The sequence below is a fragment of the Orcinus orca genome, unplaced genomic scaffold, assembly GCF_937001465.1.
Source record: "Orcinus orca unplaced genomic scaffold, mOrcOrc1.1 scaffold_194, whole genome shotgun sequence".
Taxonomy (NCBI): domain Eukaryota; kingdom Metazoa; phylum Chordata; class Mammalia; order Artiodactyla; family Delphinidae; genus Orcinus; species Orcinus orca.
Genome location: NW_026043826.1, coordinates 74,748 through 93,216, shown reverse-complemented (window position 1 = coordinate 93,216; position 18,469 = coordinate 74,748). Strand labels below are relative to the sequence as shown.

Here is an 18,469-nt window from a genome sequence, read left to right as displayed (position 1 = left end):
GGAAGGGTTAGGTTTAGGGTTCGGGCTAGGGTTAGTGTTAGGGGACGGGGATGGTTTAGGGTCCAGGTGAGGGGACGACAACGCTTTAGGGGGAGTGTACGTGTGAGGGCGTGGGTTAGTGTTAGCGTACGAGTTAGGAATAGGGGACGGGTGAGGGTCAGGCTTCGGGGAAGGGTTAGGGTTAGGGTTCGGGCTAGGGTTAGCGTTAGGGGACGGGGACGGTTTAGGGTCCAGGTGAGTGGACGACAACGCTTTAGAGGGAGCGTATGTGTGAGGGCGCGGGTTAGTGTTAGCGTACTGGTTAGGATTAGGGGACGGATGAGGGTCAGGCTTCGGGGAAATGTTAGGTTTAGGGTTTGGTCTAGGGTTAGGGTTAGGGGACGGGGACGGTTTAGGGTCCAGGTGAGGGTATGACAACGCTTTTGAGGGAGCGTACGTGAGAGGGCACGGGTTAGTGTTAGCGTACGGGTTAGGATTAGGGGACGGGTGAGGGTCAGGCTTCGGGGAAGGGTTAGGGTTAGGGTTTGGGCTAGGGTTAGGGTTAGGGTACGGGGACGGTTTAGGATCCAGGTGAGGGTACGACAACGCTTTAGGGGGAGCGTACGTGTGAGGGCGTGGGTTAGTGTTAGCGTACGGGTTAGGATTCCGTGACGGGTGAGGGTCAGGCTTCGGGGAAGGGTTAGGGTTAGGGTTCGGGTTAGGGTTAGGGGACGGGGACTGTTTAGGGTTCAGGTGAGGGTATGGCAATACTTTAGGGGGAGCGTACGTGTGAGGGCGCGGGTTAGTGTTAGCGTACGGATTAGGATTAGGGGACGGGTGAGGGTCAGGCTTCGGGGAAGGGTTAGGGTAAGGGTTCGGGCTAGGGTTAGGGTTAGGGGACCGGGACGGTTTAGGGTCCAGGTGAGAGGACGACAATGCTTTAGGGGGAGCGTACGTGTTAAGGCGTGGGTTAGTGCTAGCGTACGGGTTAGGATTAGGGGACGGGTGAGTGTCAGGCTTCGGGGAAGGGTTAGGGTTAGGGTTCGGGCTAGGGTTAGGGTTAGGGGACGGGGACGGTTTAGGGTCCAGGTGAGGGTACGACAACGCTTTAGGGGGAGTGTACGTGTGAGGGCGCGGGTTAGTGTTAGCGTACGGGTTAGGATTAGGGCACGGTTTAGGGTCAGGCTTCGGGGAAGTGTTAGGGTTAGGGTTCGGGCTAGGGTTAGGGTTAGGGGACGGGGACGGTTAAGGGTCTAGGTGAGGGTACGACAACGCTTTAGGGGGATCGTACGTGTGAGGGCGCGGGTTAGTGTTAGCGTACGGGATTGGATTAGGGGACAGGTGAGGGTCAGGCTTCGGGGAAGGGTTAGGGTTAGGGTTCGGGCTAGGGTTAGGGTTAGGGTACAGGGACTGTTTAGAGTCCAGGTGAGGGTACGACAATGCTTTAGGGGGAGCGTACGTGTGAGGGCGTGGGTTAGTCTTAGCGTACGGGTTAGGATTAGGGGACGGGTGGGTGTCAGGCTTCGGGGAAGTGTTGGGGTTAGGGTTCGGGCTAGGGTTAGTGTTAGGGGACTGGGACGGTTTAGGGTCCAGGTGAGGGTACGACAACGCTTTAGGGGGAGCGTACGTGTAAGGACGCGGGTTAGTGTTAGCGTATGGGTTAGGATTAGGGGACGGGTGAGGGTCAGGCTTCGGGGATGGGTTAGGGTTAGGGTTCGGGCTAGGGTTAGGGTTAGGGGACGGGGACGGTTTAGGGTTCAGGTGAGGGGACGACAACGTTTTAGGGGGAGCGTAAGTGTGAGGGCGCGGGTTAGTGTTAGCGTACGGGTTAGGATTAGGGGACGGGTGAGGGTCAGGCTTCGGGGAAGGGTTAGGGTTATGGATCGGTGTAGGATTAGGGTTAGGGGACGGGGACGGTTTAGGGTCCAGGTGAGGGTACGACAACACTTTAGGGGGAGCGTACGTGTAAGAGCACGGGTTAGTGTTAGCGTACGGGTTAGGATTAGGGGACGGGTGAGGTTCAGGCTTCGGGGAAGGGTTAGGGTTAGGGTTCGGGCTAGGGTTAGGGTTAGGGGACGGGGACGGTTTAAGGTCCAGGTGAGGGGACGACAACGCTTTAGGGGGAGCGTACGTTTGAGGGCGCGGGTTTGTGTTAGCGTACGGGTTAGGATTAGGGGACGGTTTAGGGTCAGGCTTCGGGGAAGTGTTAGGGTTAGGGTTCGGGCTAGGGTTAGGGTTAGGGGACGGGGACGGTTTAGGGTCCAGGTAGGGTACGACAACGCTTTAGGGGGAGCGTACGTGAGAGGGCGTGGGTTAGTGTTAGAGTACGGGTTAGGATTAGGGGACGGGTGAGAGTCAGGCGTCGGTGAATGGTTAGGTTTAGGGCTCGGGCTAGGGTTAGGGCTAGGGTACGGGGACGGTTTAGGGTCCAGGTGAGTGTACGACAGTGCTTTAGGGGGAGCGTACGTGTGAGGGCGCGGGTTAGTGTTAGCGTACGGGTTAGGATAAGGGGACGGGTGAGGGTCAAGCTTTGGGGAAGGGTTAGGGTAAGGGTTCGGGCTACGGTTAGGGTTAGGGGACGGGGACGGTTTAGGGTCCAGGTGAGGGGACCACAACGCTTTAGGGGGAGCGTAGGTGTGAGGGCGAGGGTTAGTGCTAGCGTACGGGTTAGGATTAGGGGACGGGTGAGGGTCAGGCTTCGGGGAAGGGTTAGGGTTAGGTTTCGGGCTAGGGTTAGGGTTAGGGGACGGGGACGGTTTAGGGTCCAGGTAAGGGTACGACAACGCTTTAGAGGGAGCGTACGTGTGAGGGCGCAGGTTAGTGTTAGCGTACGGATTAGGATTAGGGGACGGGTGAGGGTCAGGCTTCGGGGAAGTGTTAGGGTTAGGGTTCGGGCTAGGGTTAGGGTTAGGGGACGGGGACGGTTTAGGGTCCAGGTAAGGGGACGACAACGCTTTAGGGGGAGCGTACGTGTGAGGGCTCGGGTTAGTGTTAGCGAACGGGTTAGGATTAGGGGATGGGTGAGGGTCAGGCTTCGGGGAAGGGTTAGGGTTAGGCTTCAGGCTAGGGTCAGGGTTAGGGGACGGGGACGGTTTAGGGTCCATGTGAGGGTACGACAACGCTTTAGGGGGAGCGTACGTGTGAGGGCGCGGGTTAGTGTTAGCGTACGGGTTAGGATTAGGGGACGGGTGAGGGTCAGGCTTCGGGGAAGGGTTAGGGTTACGGTTCGGGCTAGGGTTAGTGTTAGGGGACGGGGACGGTTTAGGGTCCAGGTGAGGGAACGACAACGCTTTAGGGGGAGCGTACGTGTGAGGGCGTGGGTTAGTGTTACCGTACGAGTTAGGATTAGGGGACGGGTGAAGGTCAGGCTTCGGGGAAGGGTTAGGGTTAGGGTTCGGGCTAGGGTTAGGGTTAGGGGACGGGGAAGGTTTAGGGTCCAGGTGAGGGGACGACAACGCTTTAAAGGGAGCGTATGTGTGAGGGCGCGGGTTAGTCTTAGCGTACTGGTTAGGATTAGGGGACGGGTGAGGGTCACGCTTCGGGGAAATGTTAGGTTTAGGGTTTGGGCTAGGGTTAGGGTTAGGGGACGGGGACCGTTTAGGGTCCAGGTGAGGGTATGACAACGCTTTAGAGGGAGCGTACGTGAGAGGGCACGGGTTAGTGTTAGCGTACGGGTTAGGATTAGGGGACGGGTGAGGGTCAGGCTTCGGGGAAGGGTTAGGGTTAGGGTTCGGGCTAGGGTTAGTGTTAGGGGACGGGGATGGTTTAGGGTCCAGGTGAGGGGACGACAACGCTTTAGGGGGAGCGTACGTGTGAGGGCGTGGGTTAGTGTTAGCGTACGGGTTAGGAATAGGGGACGGGTGAGGGTCAGGCTTCGGGGAAGGGTTAGGGTTAGGGTTCGGGCTAGGGTTAGCGTTAGGGGATGGGGACGGTTTAGGGTCCAGGTGAGTGGACGACAACGCTTTAGAGGGAGCGTGTGTGTGAGGGCGCGGGTTAGTGTTAGCGTACTGGTTAGGATTAGGGGACGGATGAGGGTCAGGCTTCGGGGAAATGTTAGGTTTAGGGTTTGGGCTAGGGTTAGGGTTAGGGGACGGGGACGGTTTAGGGTCCAGGTGAGGGTACGACAACGCTTTAGGGGGAGTGTACGTGTGAGGGCGCGGGTTAGTGTTAGCGTACGGGTTAGGATTAGGGGACGGGTGAGGGTCAGGCTTCGGGGAAGAGTTAGGGTTAGGTTTCGGGCTAGGGTTAGGGTTAGGGGACGGGGACAGTTTAGGGTCCAGGTGAGGGTACGACAACGCTTTAGAGGGAGCGTACGTGTGAGGGCTCAGGTTAGTGTTAGCGTACGGATTAGGATTAGGGGACGGGTGAGGGTCAGGCTTCGGGGAAGTGTTAGGGTTAGGGTTCGGGCTAGGGTTAGGGTTAGGGGACGGGGACGGTTTAGGGTCCAGGTGAGTGTACGACAATGCTTTAGGGGGAGCGTACGTGTAAGGACGCGGGTTAGTGTTAGCGTATGGGTTAGGATTAGGGGACGGGTGAGGGTCAGGCTTCGGGGAAGGGTTAGGGTTAGGGTTCTGGCTAGGGTTAGGGTTAGGGGACGGGGACGGTTTAGGGTCCAGGTGAGTGTACGACAACGCTTTAGGGGGAGCGTACGTGTAAGGACGTGGGTTAGTGTTAGCGTACGGGTTAGGATTAGGGGACGGGTGAGGGTCAGGCTTCGGGGAAGGGTTAGGGTTAGGGTTCGGGCTAGGGTTAGGGTTAGGGGACGGGGACAGTTTAAGGTCCAGGTGAGTGTACGACAACGCTTTAGGGGGAGCGTATATGTGAGTGCGTGGGTTAGTGTTAGCGTACGGTTTAGGATTATGGGACGGGTGAGGGTCAGGCTTCGGGGAAGGGTTAGGGTTAGAGTTCGGGCTAGGGTTAGGAGTAGGGTACGGGGACGGTTTAGGGTCCAGGTGAGGGTACGACAGTGTTTTAGGGGGAGCGTACGTGTGAGGGAGCGGGTTAGTGTTAGCGTACGGGTTAGGATAAGGGGACGGGTGAGGGTCAGGCTTCGGGGAAGGGTTAGGGTAAGGGTTTGGGCTACGGTTAGGGTTAGGGGACGGGGACGGTTTAGGGTCCAGGTGAGGGGACCACAACGCTTTAGGGGGAGCGTACGTGTGAGGGCGAGGGTTAGTGCAAGCATACGGGTTAGGATTAGGGGACGGGTGAGGGTCAGGCTTCGGGGAAGGGTTAGGGTTAGGGTTCGGGCTAGGGTTAGGTTTAGGGGACGGGGACGGTTTAGTGTCCAGGTGTGGGTACGACAACCCTTTAGAGGGAGCGTACGTGAGAGGGCGCGGGTTAGTGTTAGCGTACGGGTTAGGAGTATTGGACGTGTGAGGGTCAGGCTTCAGGGAAGGGTTAGGGTTAGGGTTTGGGCTAGGGTTAGGGTTAGGGTACGGGGACGGTTTAGGGTCCAGGTGAGAGTACGACAACGCTTTAGGGGGAGCGTACGTGTGAGGGCGTGGGTTAGTGTTAGCGTACGGGTTAGGATTACGGGACGGGTGAGGGTCAGGCTTCGGGGAAGGCTTAGGGTTAGGGTTCGGGTTAGGGTTAGGGGACGGGGACGGTTTAGGGTACAGGTGAGGGTACGGCAATACTTTAGGGGGAGCGTACGTGTGAGGGCGCGGGTTAGTGTTAGCGTACGCATTAGGATTAGGGGACCGGTGAGGGTCAGGCTTCGGGGAAGGGTTAGGGTTAGGGTTCGGACTAGGGTTAGGGTTAGGGGACGGGGACGGTTTAGGGTCCAGGTGAGGGTACGACAACGCTTTAGGGGGAGCATACGTGTGAAGGCGCAGGTTAGTGTTAGAGTACGGGTTAGGATTAGGGGACGGGTTAGGGTCAGGCTTCGGGGAAGTGTTAGGGTTAGGGTTCGGGCTAGGGTTAGGGTTAGGGGACGGGGACGGTTAAGGGTCTAGGTGAGGGTACGACAACGCTTTAGGGGGAGCGTACGTGTGAGGGCGCGGGTTAGTGTTAGCGTATGGGTTAGGATTAGGGGACAGGTGAGGGTCAGGCTTCGGGAAAGGGTTAGGGTTAGGGTTCGGGCTAGGGTTAGGGTTAGGGTACAGGGACTGTTTAGGATCCAGGTGAGGGTACGACAATGCATTAGGGGGAGCGTACGTGTGAGGGCGTGGGTTAGTGTTAGCGTACGGGTTAGGATTAGGGGACGGGTGAGGGTCAGGCTTCGGGGAAGGGTTAGGATTAGGGTTCGGGCTACGGTTAGGGTTAGGGGACGGAGACGGTTTAGGGTTCAGGTGAGGGGACGACAACGCTTTGGGGGAGCGTAAGTGTGAGGGCGCGGGTTAGTGTTAGCGTACGGGTTAGGATTAGGGGACGGGTGAGGGTCAGGCTTCGGGGTAGGGTTAGGGTTAGGGTTCGGGGAAGGATTAGGGTTAGGGGACGGGGACGATTTAGGGTCCAGGTGAGGGTACGACAACGCTTTAGGGGGAGCGTACGTGTTAGGGCGTGGGTTAGTGTTAGCGTACGGGTTAGGATTAGGGGACGGGTGAGGGTCAGGTTTCGGGGAAGGGTTAGGGTTAGGGTTCGGGCTAAGGTTAGGGTTAGGGGATGGGGACGGTTTAGGGTCCAGGTGAGGGTACGACAACGCTTTAGGGGGAGCATACGTGTGAGGGCGCGGGTTAGTGTTAGCGTACGGGTTAAGATTAGGGGACGGGTGAGGGTCAGGCTTCGGGGAAGGGTTAGGGTTAGGGTTCTGGCTAGGGTTACGGTTAGGGGACAGGGACGGTTTAGAGTCCAGGTGAGTGTACGACAATGCTTTAGGGGGAGCGTAAGTGTGAGGGCGCGGGTTAGTGTTAGCGTACGTGTTAGGATTAGGGGACGGGTGAGTGTCAGTTTTCTGGGAAGGGTTAGGGTTAGGGTTCGGGGTAGGGTTAGGGTTAGGGGACGGGGACGGTTTAGGGTCTAGGTGAGGGGACGACAACGCTTTAGGGGGAGCGTACGTGTGAGGGCGCGGGTTCGTGTTAGCGTACGGGTTAGGATTAGGGGACGGGTGAGGGTCAGGCTTCGGGGAAGGGTTAGGGTTAGGGTTCGGGCTAGGGTTAGGGTTAGGGGACGGGGAAGGTTTAGGGTCCCGTGAGTGTACGACAACGCTTTAGGGGGAGCGTACGTGTGATGGCGTGGGTTAGTGTTAGCGTACGGTTTAGGATTAGGGGATGGGTGAGGGTCAGGCTTCGGGGAAGGGTTAGGGTTAGGGTTCGGGCTAGGGTTAGGGTTAGGGTACGGGGACGGTTTAGGGTCCAGGTGAGGGTACGACAATGCTTTAGGGGGAGAGTACGTGTGAGGGCGTGGGTTAGTGTTAGCGTACAGGTTAGGATTAGGGGACGGGTGAGGGTCAGGCTTCGGGGAAGGTTTAGGGTTAGGGTTCGGGCTAGGGTTAGGGTTAGGAGACGGGGATGGTTTAGGATCCAGTTGAGGGGACGACAACGCTTTAGGGGGAGCGTACATGTGAGGGCGCGGGTTAGTGTTAGCGTACGGGTTAGTATTAGGGGACGGGTGAGGGTCAGGCTTCGGGGAAGGGTTAGGGTTAGGGTTCGGGCTAAGGTTAGGGTTAGGGGACAGGGATGGTTTATGGTCCAGGTGAGGGTACGACAACGCTTTAGGGGGAGCGTACGTGTGAGAGCGCGTGTTAGTGTTAGCATACGGGTTAGAATTAGGGGATGGGTGAGTGTCAGGCTCGGGGAAGGGTTAGGGTTAGGTTTCGGGCTAGGGTTAGGGATAGGCGACGGGGACGGTTTAGGGTCCAGGTGAGGGTACGACAACGGTTTAGGGGGAGCGTACGTGTGAGGGCGAGGGTTAGTGTTAGCGTACGGGTTAGGATTAGGAGACGGGTGAGGGTCAGGCTTCGGGGAAGGGTAAGGGTTAGGGATAGGGCTAGGGTTAGGGTTAGGGGACGGGGACGGTTTAGGGTTCAGGTGAGGGTACGACAACACTTTAGGGGGAGCGTACGTGTGAGGGCGTGGGTTAGTGTTAGCGTACGGGTTAGGATTAGGGGATGGGTGAGGGTCAGGCTTCGGGGACGTGTTAGGGTTAGGGTTCGGGCTAGGGTTAGGGGCCGGGGACGGTTTAGGGTCCAGGTGAGAGGACGACAACGCTTTAGGGGGAGCATACGTGTGAGGGCGTGGGTTAGTGTTAGCATACGGGTTAGGATTAAGGGACGGGTGAGGGTCAGGCTTCGGGGATGTGTTATGGTTAGGGTTCGGGGTAGGGTTAGGGGACGGGGACGGTTTAGGGTCCAGGTGAGGGGACGACAACGCTTTAGGGGGAGCGTACGTGTGAGGGCGTGGTTTAGTGTTAGCATACGGGTTAGGATTAGGGGAAGGGAACGGGTGCGGGTCAGGCTTCGGGGAAGGGTTAGGTTTAGGGTTCGGGCTAGGGTTAGGGTTAGGGGACGGGGATGGTTTAGGGTCCAGGTGAGGGTACGAAAACGCTTTAGGGGGAGCGTACATGTGAGGGAGCGGGTTAGCGTTAGTGTACGGGTTAGGATTAGGGGACGGGTGAGGGGCAGGCTTCGGTGAAGTGTTAGGGTTAGGGTTCGGGCTAGGGTTAGGGTTAGGGGATGGGGAAAGTTTAAGTTCCAGGTGAGGGTATGACAACGCTTTAGGGGAAGCATACGTGTGAGGGTGCGGGTTAGTGTTAGCGTACGGGTTAGGGATAGGGGACGTGTGAGGGTCAGGCTTCGGGGAAGGGTTAGGGTTAGGGTTCGGGCTAGAGTTAATGTTAGGGGATGGGGACGGTTTAGGGTCCAGGTGAGTGTACGACAACGCTTTAGAGGGAGCGTACGTGTGATGGCACGGGTTAGTGTTAGCGTATGGGTTAGGATTAGGGGAAGCGTGAGGGTCAGGCTTCGAGGAAGGGTTAGGGGTAGGGTTCGGGCTACGGTTAGGATTCGGGTACGGGGACGGTTTAGGGTGCAGGTGAGGGTACGACAATGCTTTAGGGGGAGCGTACGTGTGAGGGCGCGGGTTAGTGTTAGCGTATGGGTTAGTATTAGGGGACGGGTGAGGGTCAGGCTTCGGGGAAGGGTTAGGGTTAGGGTTCGGGCTAGGGTTAGGGTTAGGGGATGGGGACGGTTTAGGGTCCAGGTGAGGGTACAACAACTCTTTAGGGGGAGCGTACGTGTGAGGGCGTGGGTTAGTGTTAGCGTACGGGTTAGGATTAGGAGACGGGTGAGGGTCAGGCTTCGGGGAAGGGTAAGGGTTAGGGATCGGGCTAAGGTTAGAATTAGGGGACTGGGACAGTTTAAGTTCCAGGTGAGGGGACGACAACGCTTTATGGAGAGCGTACGTGTGAGGGTGCGGTTAGTGTTAGCGTGCGAGTTAGGGTTAGGCGACGGGTGAGGGTCAGGCTTCGGGGAAGGGTTAGGGTTAGGGTTCTGGCTAGAGTTAGGGTTAGGGGACAGGGACGGTTTAGAGTCCAGGTGAGGGTACGACAACACTTTAGAGGGAGTCTACTTGTGAGGTCGCGGGTTAGTGTTAGCGTACGGGTTAGGATTATGGGACGGGTGAGTGTCAGGCTTCTGGGAAGGGTTAGGGTTAGGGTTCGGGCTAGGGTTACGGTTTGGGGATCGGGACGGTTTAGGTTGCAGGTGAGGGGACGACAACGCTTTAGGGGGAGCGTACGTGTGAGGGCGCGGGTTAGTGTTAGCGTACGGGTTAGGATTAGGGGACGGGTGAGGGTCAGGCTTCAGGGAAGGGTTAGGTTTAGGGTTCGGGCTAGGGTTAGGGTTAGGGTACGGAGACGGTTTAGGGTCCAGGTGAGGGTACGACAACGCTTTAGGGGGAGCGTACGTGTGAGGGCGTGGGTTAGTGTTAGCGTACGGGTTAGGATTAGGGGCCGGGTGAGGCTCAGGCTTCGGGGAAGGGTTAGGTTTAGGGTTTGGGCTAGGGTTAGGGTTAGGGGACGGGGACAGTTTAGGGTCCAGGTGAGGGTACGACAACGCTTTAGGGGGAGCGTACGTTTGAGGGCGCGGGTTAGTGTTAGCGTCCGGGTTAGGATTAGGAGACGGGTGAGGGTCAGGCTTCGGGGAAGGGTAAGGTTTAGGGATCGGGCTAAGGTTAGGGTTAGGGGACGGGGACGGTTTAGGGTTCAGGTGAGGATACGACAACGCTTTAGGGAGAGCGTAAGTGTTTGGGCGCGGGTTAGTGTTAGCGTACGGGTTAGGATTAGGGGCCGGGTGAGGGTCAGGCTTCAAGGAAGGGTTAGGTTTAGGGTTCGGGCTAGGGTTAGGGTTAGGGGACGGAGACAGTTTAGGGTCCAGGTTAGGGTACGACAACGCTTTAGGGGGAGCGTACATCTGAGGGCGCGGGTTAGTGTTAGCGTACGGGTTAGGATTAGGAGACGGTTGAGGGTCAGGCTTCAGGGAAGGGTAAGGGTTAGGGATCGGGCTAAGGTTAGGGTTAGGGGACGGGGACTGTTTAGGGTTCAGGTGAGGGGACGACAACGCTTTTGAGGGAGCGTATGTGTGAGGGCGCGGGTTAGTGTTAGCGTACGGGTTAGGATTAGGGGACGGGCGAGTGTCAGGCTTCGGGGAAGTGTTAGGGTTAGGGTTCGGGTTAGGGTTACGGTTAGGGGATGGGGACGGTTTAGAGTCCAGGTGAGGGTACGACAATGCTTTAGGGGGAGTGTACGTGTGAGGGCGCGGGTTAGCGTTAGCGTACGGGTTAGGATTAAGGAACGGGTGAGGGTCAGACTTCGGGGAAAGGTTAGGTTTAAGGTTCGGGCTAGGGTTAGGGTTAGGGGACGGGGACGGTTTAGGGTCCAGGTGAGGGTACGACAACGATTTAGAGGGAGCGTACCTGAGAGGGCGCGGGTTAGTGTTAGCGTACGGGTTAGGATTAGGGGACGGGTGAGTGTCAGGCTTCGGGGAAGGGTTAGGGTTAGGGTTCGGGCTAGGGTTAGGGTTATGGTACGGGGACGGTTTAGGGTCCAGATGAGGGTACGACAACGCTTTAGGAGGAGCGTACGTGTGAGGGCGTGGGTTAGTGTTAGCGTACGGGTTACGATTAAGGGACGGGTGAGGGTCAGGCTTCGGGAAAGGCTTAGGGTTGGGTTTCGGGATAGGGTTAGGGTTAGGGGACAGGGACGGTTTAGGGTCCAGGTGAGGGTACGACAATGCTTTAGGGGGAGCGTACATGTGAGGGAGCGGGTTAGCATTAGTGTACGGGTTAGGATTAGGGGACGGGTGAGGGGCAGGCTTCGGTGAAGTGTTAGGGTTAGGGTTCGGGCTAGGGTTAGGGTTAGGGGACGGGGAAAGTTTAAGTTCCAGGTGAGGGTATGACAATGCTTTAGGGGAAGCATACGTGTGAGGGTGCGGGTTAGTGTTAGCGTACGGGTTAGGGATAGGGGACGTGTGAGGGTCAGGCTTCAGGGAAGGGTTAGGGTTAGGGTTCGGGCTACAGTTAATGTTAGGGGATGGGGACGGTTTAGGGTCCAGGTGAGTGTACGACAACGCTTTAGAGGGAGCGTACGTGTGATGGCACGGGTTAGTGTTAGCGTATGGGTTAGGATTAGGGGAAGCGTGAGGGTCAGGCTTCGAGGAAGGGTTAGGGGTAGGGTTCGGGCTACGGTTAGGATTAGGGTACGGAGACGGTTTAGGGTCCAGGTGAGGGTACGACAATGCTTTAGGGGGAGCGTACGTGTGAGGGCGCGGGTTAGTGTTAGCGTATGGGTTAGTATTAGGGGACGGGTGAGGGTCAGGCTTCGGGGAAGGGTTAGGGTTAGGGTTCGGGCTAGGGTTAGGGTTAGGGGACGGGGACGGTTTAAGTTCCAGGTGAGGGGACGACAACGCTTTATGGGGAGCGTACGTGTGATTGTGCGGGTTAGTTTTAGCGTACGAGTTAGGGTTAGGCGACGGGTGAGGGTCAGGCTTCGGGGAAGGGTTAGGGTTAGGGTTCGGGCTAGAGTTAGGGTTAGGGGACAGGGACGGTTTAGGGTCCAGGTGAGGGTACGACAACACTTTAGAGGGAGCGTACTTGTGAGGTCGTGGGTTAGTGTTAGCGTACGGGTTAGGATTATGGGACGGGTGAGTGTCAGGCTTCTGGGAAGGTTTAGGGTTAGGGTTCGGGCTAGGGTTAGGGTTTGGGGACGGGGACGGTTTAGGGTGCAGGTGAGGGGACGACAACGCTTTAGGGGGAGCGTATGTGTGAGGGCGCGGGTTAGTGTTAGTGTACGGGTTAGGATTAGGGGACGGGTGAGGGGCAGGCTTCGGTGAAGTGTTAGGGTTAGGGTTCGGGCTAGGGTTAGGGTTAGGGGACGGGGAAAGTTTAAGTTCCAGGTGAGGGTATGACAACGCTTTAGGGGAAGCGTACGTGTTAGGGTGCGGGTTAGTGTTAGCGTACGAGTTAGGGATAGGGGACGTGTGAGGGTCAGGCTTCGGGGAAGGGTTAGGGTTAGGGTTCGGGCTAGAGTTAATGTTAGGGGATGGGGACGGTTTAGGGTCCAGGTGAGTGTACGACAACGCTTTACAGGGAGCGTACGTGTGATGGCATGGGTTAGTGTTAGCGTATGGGTTAGGATTAGGGGAAGCATGAGGGTCAGGCTTCGAGGAAGAGTTAGGGGTAGGGTTCGGGCTACGGTTAGGATTAGGGTACGGGGACGGTTTAGGGTCCAGGTGAGTGTACGACAATGCTTTAGGGGGAGCGTACGTGTGAGGGCGCGGGTTAGTGTTAGCGTATGGGTTAGTATTAGGGGACGGGTGAGTGTCAGGCTTCGGGGAAGGGTTAGGGTTAGGGTTCGGGCTAGGGTTAGGGTTACGGTCGGGGACGTTTCAGGGTCCAGGTGAGGGTACGACAACGCTTTAGGGGGAGCGTACGTGTGAGGGCGCGGGTTAGTGTTATCGTACGGGTTAGGATTAGGGGATGGGTGAGTGTCAGGCTCGGGGAAGGGTTAGGGTTAGGTTTCGGGCTGGGGTTAGGATTAGGGGACGGGGACGGTTTAGGGTCCAGGTGAGGGTACGACAACGCTTTAGGGGGAGCGTACGTGTGATGGCGCGGGTTAGTGTTAGCGTACGGGTTAGGATTAAGAGACGGGTGAGGGTCAGGCTTCAGGGAAATGTAAGGGTTAGGGATCGGGCTAGGGTTAGGGGACGGGGACGGTTTAGGGTCCAGGTGAGGGTACGACAACGCTTTAGGGGGAGCGTACGTGTGAGGGGGCAGGTTAGTGTTATCGTACGGGTTAGGATTAGGGGATGTGTGAGTGTCAGGCTCGGGGAAGGTTTAGGGTTAGGTTTCGGGCTAGGGTTAGAGTTAGGGGACGAGGACGGTTTAGGGTCCAGGTGAGGGTACGACTACGCTTTAGGGGGAGCGTACGTGTGAGGGCGCGGGTTAGTGTTAGCGTACGGGTTAGGATTAGGAGACGGGTGAGGGTCAAGCTTCAGGGAAGGTTAAGTGTTAGGGATCGGGCTAGGGATAGGGTTAGGGGACGGGGACGGTTTAGGGTCCAGGTGAGGGTACGACAAGGCTCTAGGGGGAGCGTACGTGTGAGGGCGCTGGTTAGTGTTAGCGTACGTGTTAGAATTAGGAGACGGGTGAGGGTCAGGCTTCGGGGAAGGGTAAGTGTTAGGGATAGGGCTAGGGTTAGTGTTAGGAGACGGGGACGGTTTAGGGCTCAGGTGAGGGTACGACAACGCTTTAGGGGGAGCGTACGTGTTAGGGCGCGGGTTAGTGTTAGCGTGCGGGTTAGGATTAGGGGACAGGTGAGGGTCAGGTTTCGGGGAAGGATTAGGGTTAGGGTTCGGGCTAGGGTTAGGGTTAGGGGACGGGGACGGTTTAGTGTCCAGGTGAGGGTACGACAACGCTTTAGGTGGAGCGTACGTGTGAGGGCACGGGTTAGTGTTAGCATACGAGTTAGGATTTGGGGACGGTTGAGGGTCAGGCTTCGGGGAAGGGTTAGGGTTAGAGTTCTGGCTAGGGTTACGGTTAGGGGACGGGGACGGTTTAGGGTCCAGGTGAGGTGACGACAACGCTTTAGGGGGAGCGTACGTGTGAGGGCGAGGGTTAGTGTTAGCGTACGGGTTAGGATTAGGGGACGGGTGAGGGTCAGGCTTCGGGGAAGAGTAAGGGTTAGGGATCGGGCTAGGGTTAGGGTTAGGGGACGGGGACGGTTTAGGGTTCAGGTGAGGGTACGACAACGCTTTAGGGAGAGCGTAAGTGTTAGGGCACGGGTTAGTGTTAGCGTACGGGTTAGGATTAGGGGACGGGTGAGGGTCAGGCTTTGGGGAAGGGTTATGGTTAGTGTTCGGGCTACTGTTAGGGTTAGGGGACGGGGACGGTTTAGGGTCCAGGTGAGGGGACGACAACGCTTTAGGGGGAGCGTACGTGTGAGGGCGCGGGTTAGTGTTAGCGTACGGGTTAGGATTAGAGGACGGGTGAGGGTCAGGCTTCGGGGAAGTGTAAGGGTTAGGGTTCGGGCTAGGGTTAGGGTTAGGGGATGGGGACGGTTTAGGGCTCAGGTTAGTGTACGAGAACGCTTTAGGGGGAGCGTACGTGTTAGGGCGTGGGTTAGTGTTAGCGTACGGGTTAGGATTAGGGGACGGTTGAGGGTCAGGCTTCGGGGAAGGGTTAGGGTTAGGGTTCTGGCTAGGGTTACGGTTAGGGGACAGGGACGGTTTAGAGTCCAGGTGAGGGTAGGACAATGCTTTAGGGGGAGCGTAAGTGTGAGGGCGCGGGTTAGTGTTAGCGTACGGGTTAGGATTAGGGGACGGCTGAGTGTCAGTCTTCTGGGAAGGGTTAGGGTTAGGGTTCGGGCTAGGGTTAGGTTTAGGGGACGGGGACGGTTTAGGGTCTAGGTGAGGGGACGACAACGCTTTAGGGGGAGCGTACGTGTGAGGGCGTGGGTTAGTGTTAGCGTACGGGTTAGGATTAGGGGACGGGTGAGGGTCAGGCTTCGGGGAAGGTTTAGGGTTAGGGTTCGGGCTAGGGTTAGGGTTAGGGGACGGGGATGGTTTAGGATCCAGTTGAGGGGACGACAACGCTTTAGGGGGAGCGTACATGTGAGGGCGCGGGTTAGTGTTAGCGTACGGGTTAGGATTAGGGGACGGGTAAGGGTCAGGCTTCGGGGAAGGGTTAGGGTTAGGGTTCGGGCTAGGGTTAGGGTTAGGGGACGGGGACGGTTTAGGGTCAAGGTGAGGCTACGACAACGCTTTAGGGGGAGCGTACGTGTGAGGGCGCGGGTTAGTGTTAGCGTACTGGTTAGGATTAGGGGACGGGTGAGGGTCAGGTTTCGGGGAAGGGTTAAGGTTAGGGTTCGGGCTAGGGTTAGGGTTAGGGGACGGGGACGGTTTAGGGTCCAGGTGAGGGGACGACAACGCTTTAGGGGGAGCGAAGGTGTGAGGGCGCGGGTTAGTGTTAGCGTACGGGTTAGGATTAGGGGAAGGGTGAGGGTCACGCTTCTGGGAAGTGTTTGGGTTAGGGTTCGGGTTAGGGTTAGGATTTGGGTAAGGGTACGGTTTAGGATCCTGGTGTGGGTACGACAACGCTTTAGGGGGAGCGTACGTGTGAGGGCGCGGGCTAGTGTTAGCGTACGGGTTAGAATTAGGGGACGGGTGAGGGTCAGGCTTCGGGGAAGTGTTAGGGTTAGGGTTAGGGCTAGGGTTAGGGTTAGGGGACGGGGACGGTTTAGGGTCCAGGTGAGGGGACGACAACACTTTAGGGGGAGCGTACGTGTGAGGGCGCGTGTTAGTGTTAGCGTACGGGTTAGGATTAGGTGACGGGTGAGGGTCAGGCTTCGGGGAAGGGTTAGGGTTAGGGTTCGGGCTAGGGTTACGGTTAGGGGACAGGGACGGTTTAGGGTCCAGGTGAGGGTACGACAATGCTTTAGGGGGAGTGTACATGTGAGGGCGCGGGTTAGTGTTATCGTACGGGTTAGGATTAGGGGACGGGTGAGGGTCAGGCTTCTGGGAAGGGTTAGGGTTAGGGTTCGGGGTAGGGTTAGGGTTAGGGTACCGGGATGGTTTAGGGTCCAGGTGAGCGGACGACAACGCTTAGAGGGAGCGTACGTGTGATGGAGCGGGTTAGTGTTAGTGTATGGGTTAGGATTAGGGGACGGGTGAGGGTCAGGCTTCTGGGAAGGGTTAGGGTTAGGGTTCGGGCTAGGGTTAGGGTTAGGGGACGGAGACGGTTTAGCGTCTAGGTGAGGGGACGACAACGCTTTAGGGGGAGCGTACGTGTGAGAGCGCGGGTTCGTGTTAGCGTACGGGTTAGGATTAGGGGACGGGTGAGGGTCAGGCTTCGGGGAAGGGTTAGGGTTCGGGTTCGGGCTAGGGTTAGGGTTAGGGGACGGGGACGGTTTAGGGTCCAGGTGACGGTACAACAACGCTTTAGAGGGAGTGTACGTGTGATGGCGCGGTTTAGTGTTAGCGTACGGTTTAGGATTAGGAGACGGGTGAGGGTCAGGCTTCGGGGAAGGGTAAGTGTTAGGGATCGGGCTAGGGTTAGGTTTAGGGGACGGGGACGGTTTAGTGTCCAGGTGTGGGTACGACAACCCTTTAGAGGGAGCGTACGTGAGAGGGCGCGGGTTAGTGTTAGCGTACGGGTTAGGAGTATTGGACGTGTGAGGGTCAGGCTTCGGGGAAGGGTTAGGGTTAGGGTTGGGGCTAGGGTTAGGGTTAGGGGACGGGGACGGTTTAGGGTTCAGGTGAGGGTACGGCAATACTTTAGGGGGAGCGTACGTGTGAGGGCGCGGGTTAGTGTTAGCCTACGCATTAGGATTAGGGGACGGGTGAGGGTCAGGCTTCGGGGAAGGGTTAGGGTTAGGGTTCGGGCTAGGGTTAGGGTTAGGGGACGGGGACGGTTTAGGGTCCAGGTGAGGGTACGACAACGCTTTAGGGGGAGCATACGTGTGAGGGCGCAGGTTAGTGTTAGCGTACGGGTTAGGATTAGGGGACGGGTTAGGGTCAGGCTTCGGGGAAGTGTTAGGGTTAGGGTTCGGGCTAGGGTTAGGGTTAGGGGATGGGGACGGTTAAGGGTCTAGGTGAGGGTACGACAATGCTTTAGGGGGAGCGTACGTGTGAGGGCGCGGGTTAGTGTTAGCGTACGGGTTAGAATTAGGGGACAGGTGAGGGTCAGGCTTCGGGGAAGGGTTAGGGTTAGGGTTCGGGCTAGGGTTAGGGTTAGGGTACAGGGACTGTTTAGGGTCCAGGTGAGTGTACGACAATGCATTAGGGGGAGCGTACGTGTGAGGGCGTGGGTTAGTGTTAGCGTACGGGTTAGGATTAGGGGACGGGTGAGGGTCAGGCTTCGGGGAAGGGTTAGGATTAGGGTTCGGGCTACGGTTAGGGTTACGGGACGGAGACGGTTTAGGGTTCAGGTGAGGGGACGACAACGCTTTAGGGGGAGCGTAAGTTTGAGGGCGCGGGTTAGTGTTAGCGTACGGGTTAGGATTAGGGGACGGGTGAGGTTCAGACTTTGGGGAATTGTTAGGGTTAGGGTTCAGGCTAGGGTTAGAGTTAGGGGACCGGGACAGTTTAAGGTTCAGCTGAGGGTACGACAACGCTTTAGGGGGAGCGTACGTGGGAGGGCGTGGGTTAGTGTTAGCGTACGGTTTAGGATTAGGGGACGGGTGAGGGTCAGGCTTCGGGGAAGGGTTAGGGTTAGGGTTCGGGCTAGGGTTAGGGTTAGGGGACGGGGACGGTTTAGGGTAGAGGTGAGGGTACAACAACGCTTTACAGGGAGCGAACGTGAGAGGGACGGGGTTAGTGTTAGCGTACGGGTTAGGATTAGGGGATGGGTGAGGGTCAGGCTTCGGGGAAGGGTTAGGGTTAGGGTTCGGGCTAGGTTTAGGGTTAGGGTACGGGGACGGTTGAGGGTTCAGGTGAGGGGAGGACAACGCTTTAGGGGGAGCGTACGTGTGAGGGCGCGGTTTAGTGTTAGCATACGGGTTAGGATTAGGGGATGGGTGAGGTTCAGGATTCGGGAAAGTGTTAAGGTTAGGGTTTGGGCTAGGGTTAGGGTTAGGGGACGGGGACAGTTTAGGGTCCAGGTGAGGGTACGACAACGCTTTAGGGGGAGCATACGTGTGAGGGCGTGGGTTAGTGTTAACGTACGGGTTAGGATTAGAGGACGGGTGAGGGTCAGGCTTCGGGGAAGTGTTAGGGTTTGGGTTCAGGCTAGGGTTAGGGTTAGGGGACGGGGACGGTTTAGGGTCCAGGTGAGGGTACGACAACGCTTTAGAGAGAGCGTACGTGAGAGTGGGCGTGTTAGTGTTAGCGTACGGGTTAGGATTAGGCGACGGGTGAGGGTCAGGCTTCGGGGAATGGTTAGGGTTAGGTTCGGGCTAGGGTTAAGGTTAGGGAACGGGGACGGTTTAGGTTTCAGGTGAGGGGACGACAACACTTTAGGTGGAGCGTACGTGTGAGGGCGCGGGTTAGTGTTAGCATACGGGTTAGGATTAGCGGACGGGTGAGGGTCAGGCTTCGGGGAAGGGTTAGGGTTAGGGTTCG

General features: G+C 57.5%; 1 long non-coding RNA gene across 1 annotated transcript in view; it reads left to right on the top strand.

Moving 5' to 3' along the window:
* Positions 1–947: 947 nt before the first annotated feature.
* Positions 948–18,469, top strand: part of LOC125963196 (uncharacterized) — an 87,463-nt gene continuing 69,941 nt past the window's right edge. Inside the window, exon 1 of the long non-coding RNA XR_007475016.1 lies at positions 948–1,151. This is a non-coding gene — a long non-coding RNA (uncharacterized LOC125963196). The remainder of the gene's footprint in view (positions 1,152–18,469) is intronic.